Genomic DNA, 6,000 nt, shown 5'->3' on the forward strand with positions numbered 1-6,000 from the left:
TAATGATCTAAATGCAAACTCCTGCTTTCTCCGGTGTTAGTAAGCAGTCCCTGGGGCAGCGCGGTGGAGTGGTGTTCAGTGTAACACTATTACAGAGCCAGTGATCCAGGTTCAACTCCACCGCCGTCTGCAAGGAGGTTGTACGCTCTCCCCGTCACCACATGAGTTTCCTTCAGCTGCTCCGGTTTCCTCCCACATTCCAAAGGCGCAAGTAGGGTAACTGGTCACGTGGGTGGAATTGGGTGGCAGAGGCTCGTAGGCCTGAAAGGCCTGTTACCGTACTGTAACTCCAGGTAACTAAAGCTCTGCTGTTGCTACAGGGGGGATTGCTGTCAGAGAGGGTGGCAGAGGCTCGTAGGCCTGAAAGGCCTGTTACCGTGCTGTAACTCCAGGTAACTAAAGCTCTACTGTTGCTACAGGGGGGCTTGCTGTCAGAGAGGGTGACAGAGGCTCGTAGGCCTGAAAGGCCTGTTACCGTGCTGTAACTCCAGGTAACTAAAGCTCTACTGTTGCTACAGGGGGGCTTGCTGTCAGAGAGGGTGGCAGAGGCTCGTAGGCCTGAAAGGCCTGTTACCGTGCTGTAACTCCAGGTAACTAAAGCTCTGCTGTTGCTACAGGGGGGATTGCTGTCAGAGAGGGTGGCAGAGGCTCGTAGGCCTGAAAGGCCTGTTACCGTGCTGTAACTCCAGGTAACTAAAGCTCTGCTGTTGCTACAGGGGGGATTGCTGTCAGGGAGGGTGGCAGAGGCTCGTAGACCGGAAGGGCCTGTTACTGTACTGTATCTCCAGATAACTGAAGCTCTGCTGTTGCTACAGGGGAGATTACTGTCAGAGAGGAATGTTACAGCTGGCAAAACAGATTAGACAGGCGTTTTTCAACAACTTCTTATCTGTTTTCTTTGTGAGGAATTTGAGTTGAAGAATGTTTCTAGTGTAAACTAACAAATAAGTTATGCAGCAAAATGTGTTAACATCAATACAGCAGTTACAATTACAAAAAAGCTGAAACACGTTTGGCACAGCAAAATCACCAGCAGATGGAAATTATGCCACGTACTACCTCCTGCCATAAATTGAGTGAAGTTATCCCCTTTGCTTCAAGAGCCTGATATTTGAGGGGTAATAACTGTTCCTGAACCTGTTGGTGTGAGTCCGGAGGCTCCTGTACCTTCTTCCTGATGGTTGAGGAGTAATAACTGTTCCTGAACCTGGTGGTGTGTCCGGAGGCTCCTGTACCTTCTTCCTAATGGCAGCAGTGAAAAGAGAGCATGTCCTGGGTGGTGGGGGTCCCTGATGATAGATGCTGCTTTCCTGTGACAACACTCTGTGTAGATGTGCTCAATGGAAGGGAGAGTTTGACCCGTGAAGGACTGGGTCGTATCCACTACTTTTTTGTAGGATTTTCTGTTCAAAGGAATTGGTGTTTCTATACCAGGCTGTGATGCAGACAGTCAATATACTCTCCATGACACATCTTTAGAAGTTTGTAAAAATTTTAGTTGTCAACATTCAGTTTTTTCGATATCTGCATCCTCTTGTGTCTTCATTCCAGAAGCTTCTTTCTTCAATGGTCAGAAGTTTATGATTTTGCCAAAGTAGGTTAAGTGCAGCCACTATCAGATCTCGTGAAACATTTGATTCCAATGGAAGCCTCAGAATAGTGATTTAGACTGTAGGATACAGGAGTAGAATTAGGCCATTTGGCCCATCGAGTCTATTCCATCATGGCTGATCCATTTTCCCTCTCAGCCCCAATTCCGTACCTTCCCCCATATCCCTTAATGCCCTGACAAATCAAAAATCTATCAACCTCTACCTTAAATGCACCCAGTGACTTGGCCTTTACAGCTACCAGCAGCAATGAATTCCACAGGTTCACCACTCCCTGGCTAAAGAAACTCCTCCTCACCTCTGTTCCAAAAGGACGTCTCTCTATTCCGAGGCAGGGTCCTCTGGTCTTAGACTCCCCCACCACAGGAACCATCCTCTCCACATTCACTCTACCAAGGCCTTTCAACGTTCGATGGGTTTCAGTTTGGACCAGGACTTCCGATGTCCTAATGTTGCTGTGACCAGTTCAACAGTGAGGCAGTATGATTCTGTGGTGTATCTTTAATTTTACTGCCATTCAAGTCAGAGAAAGTCTGTTAGTTACCTGTATACCATTATCTTCTATAATTATTTAACAACAATGTACAAACCCCACCAGAAGGAGCCATTCTCACCTTTTAACTAAAATCCTCTGCAGTTGTGTATATTACATCATGTTTATGCACGAGGACTCTTACTATAAATCCTCAGTTTAGGAATGAGATGATCTATAATGGGAGTCACCCTCTTTCTTACGGAGGTAGGCTTGTTGGTAGGGAGGCCCCTTACTCAAACTAAATTTCATCCTTTCGTCTCAGGGCTTCTCCCACTCCGGGTTGCACCCTCCCATCCAGGCAGAGCGATGAGGGGGAGCACGGGAAACGTGGAAAATGTGATCTGGTCTTGTCACTGACGCTGGGGGGCGGTGTGGAGGGAACCAGTAATAACAGTGGAGATGAAGATCTAGTGGCCAAACTGAGATTCAGGGTAGAGGAGATTTGTAAGTGACAGTGCTCTTCACACGACCGGCCGAGGATTTTAACCATGCGGCCTTTGGAATCAGACATGATCGGGCTGCGCCCATCTTTCCAAACTCCACCGGCACAAACTACATCCCTTCAACAAGAAATATTCTCCCACTTTACTTGTTGAAGAGGCTAATGAGGGCTCCGGTGCAGTGCTGTCGGGGTCAAGGTAAATTTATTATCAAAGTACGTTTATGTCACCGTATGCAGCCCTGAGATTCATTTTCCTGCAGGCATTCACAGGAAAATAAAGAAACTACGCTGTTGGAATTGGTGCCTTAATCATATGTTGCTCTTAACAGCAAAATCCCAATCAGCTATTCGGCTGCAGGATGGGTGGTACTGCAGAGTTACAACGCAGGGTTCTCCCGAGTTCGCAGTTCAATTCTGGCGCCGCCCTGTAAGGACTCTGTGCTCTGTGTGTGTGTCCCCCCCCCCCCGCCAATCCGTGGAATGCATGGGTTTGCTCCGGGTCCTCTGAACTCTGAACTCCACCCTGAGCTGCAATACTGTCGCAGTAACGGCTACGTTAATGTGGCGCCCCTGTTCTATCTCCACTCTTGGTGTGACTTCTGCAAACTGAGTATCCCACGTGTAACCTCCTCCTGTTCCATTCACCTCTGTATGAACTGGCGAATTTAAAGACAATATCCGGCTAGATTTCTCTCTATCCTGCCCCACAGAGGTGATTAAGCAAGCTTCTAATTGTTTCTGCCACGTAGAAAGATTAAAGATGTTTTTTAATCAGCTTTATTTGTCATATGTAAGTTGAAACATAATGTGAAATGCATTGTTTATGTGAACGACAGACGCAGTCCACAGGGAGCAGCCCACAAGGGTCACCATGCTTCTGATATCAACATAACATGCCCATAACTTACAAACTCTAAAGGAAATGTCTCATCAGAACCTGCAGTCACATCTTAAACTTGCCCAGCAAACATTTAAGAATTTGCAGGAACTTTAAAAGTTGTAACTTTCAGAAACTGAACAGTTTGATTAGAAGATTTACCTCTCAGTGTCCAGATATGCACATATCTAATGTCTTTAACTTATCCACATTCACCGAATATAGTCTCTATTTTAAAGGAAATTCATGAGAGGCCGTTTTCCTGATATTACTTGGTACTAAGGCCCTTTGAACTACTTGTGGCCTACTAAAACTATTTCAGGGAAATAGCCTTGGATTTCCAGCCAAGAACTGGAAGGAATGCCAGTTTGAAGTGAGACTTAAGAACCCTTACAAAGACTTCAACACTTCTTTCATATTTAATCCCCCTGGAAATTTATCCATGTGCAATTGACTTGCATTTTGATAGGTAGAGTCTTGGGTGCATATATATATATATATATATATACAGCTAGGTGCCTAAAACTTTGTACAGTACTGACTTAATTTTATGTATTGCACTGTACTGCTGCCACAAAAAAAATTCATGGCATATGTGAGTGATGATAAACCTGATTCTGATATGGGTCTCTATTGTGGACAGAGAGTGTGAAGGGGGCAGGGAGAGAGGAAATCCTGGTTGGGAGAAGGGGAGTGAGCAGGAAGCACCAGAGAGATGTTCTATAATGATTGATAAACTAATTGTTTGGAATCAAATGACCTTGCCTGGTGGCTCAGGGCTGGGTGTGTCTGTACATGTACCACCCCCCACCTGGCACTCCTTCTCTGCCACCTGTCCCACTCCCCACACTTGGCACTCCAGCCTCACCATTCCCAACATCCTTTCTCTCTCTCTCTCTCACCCCCAACCCTCCCAACCCGCCCCCCCCCGTGCTATCAGAACCCAGTGCCAGAGCGAGGTTTGATCGACACAGTTTCTGGATTGGGACTCTAATTCAAGTTTATGATGTGTTTCTAGTTGTTCCAGTTGCTCCTTTTTTGCTAGTTTGGGCGATTTTTGAATCAGAGCAGCATGCAGATAACAAACACCGAGCTGAACTGAACGTGCCTTTCGATTTTGTATTTTATATTCTGTGTTTTCACTTGTTTTTGTTGCCGTTTGTGCGATTCACGTGTGGGGGGGTTGATTTATTTCTTTGAACATTGTTCTTCTTTGTTTCATGGCTGTCTGTGGGATGATAAATTCAATTATATATTGCATACATACTTCGATAATAAATGTACTTTGATTCCTTTGAAACTCTTACAAGGTCAAAGCCCATTGACAGTTCAAACCGCCATATGAAAGTTGACTATTTCAGTCAAGTACCAGAGTTTTCTCAATGGAACCTCAACCAAATTCTGATGACAAAGTTATCAGAAAGGTAAAACAGAAGAAATTTTAAGGGAAAATGGTAGAAAGTTCACATTTAACTTTTAACCAATTGCAAATTCACTCTTCATCATCTTTTCTAATAGACTTCCTGTGAATGGATTTAAAGCTCTCCCTCCCCCGCACAGTTTCGTTCCAATTTAAATTAATCAAGTCTTTGAAAACATCCTCACCAATGCATTGAGAATGAGATACAATTAATAATGAGCTTTTCTTCTTGTTTACATGTGTTAATGTGTGGTAACAAGTTTGCTCCTGAATAATTTACCATATAGTTCAATGATTTTACACATTCAGTGAATACCTCAGCACCGGATTTCAGCAATTTCAATGAACAAGATAAGATTACATATAGGTTGTAATTAGTAATAAATTCTCTGCCCCGATTCATAGATCATCAGAACCAGAATCAGTTTTAATATTACCGGCATGTGCCCTGAAATTTGATAACTTTGCAGCAGCAATAAAATACAATACATGATAAATATGGGGAAAACTGAATTACAGTGGGTGTCTATATCTATATTAAATAGTTAAGCTAAAACAAGAGGTGCAAAGACAGAAAAACAAAGTAGTGAGGTAGTGTTCATAGGTTCAGTATCAATTTAAAAATCAGACTGCAGAGAGGAAGAAGCTGTTCCTGAATCATTGAGTGTGTGCTTTCAGGTTTCTGTTGTTGTGGCTATCCCTCGAGGTCGAGGATGATGGTTTTCGTTCTGTTGATCTACTTATGGGCTCTCTAGTGACTTATGAGTCCAATCTTGGTTTACCTCCTTTCTGATGGAAGAATGAGAAAGGGGAATGTCCTCAGTGGTAGGGGTCCTTAATGATGGATGCCGCCTTCCTGAGGCACCGCTCCTTGAAGATGTCTTGGACTCTACAGAGGCAAGTAACCATGATGGAACTGCAAATTTGTAAATAATCTGTAAATAGAAGTTCCACCAGCTGTTCGAAAATAAAATTCTCATCCTTGTGTTCAAATCCTTCCATGGCCTTGGCCCTCTCTGTCTCTGTCGTGTCGTATGACATGGGCAAACGTGGCCTTGATTGGTCTTGGCAAATTTTTCTACAGAAGTGGTTTGCCATTTCTTTCTTCTGGGCAGT

The sequence above is a fragment of the Mobula hypostoma genome, chromosome 27 (assembly GCF_963921235.1).
Source record: "Mobula hypostoma chromosome 27, sMobHyp1.1, whole genome shotgun sequence".
NCBI lineage: Eukaryota > Metazoa > Chordata > Chondrichthyes > Myliobatiformes > Myliobatidae > Mobula > Mobula hypostoma.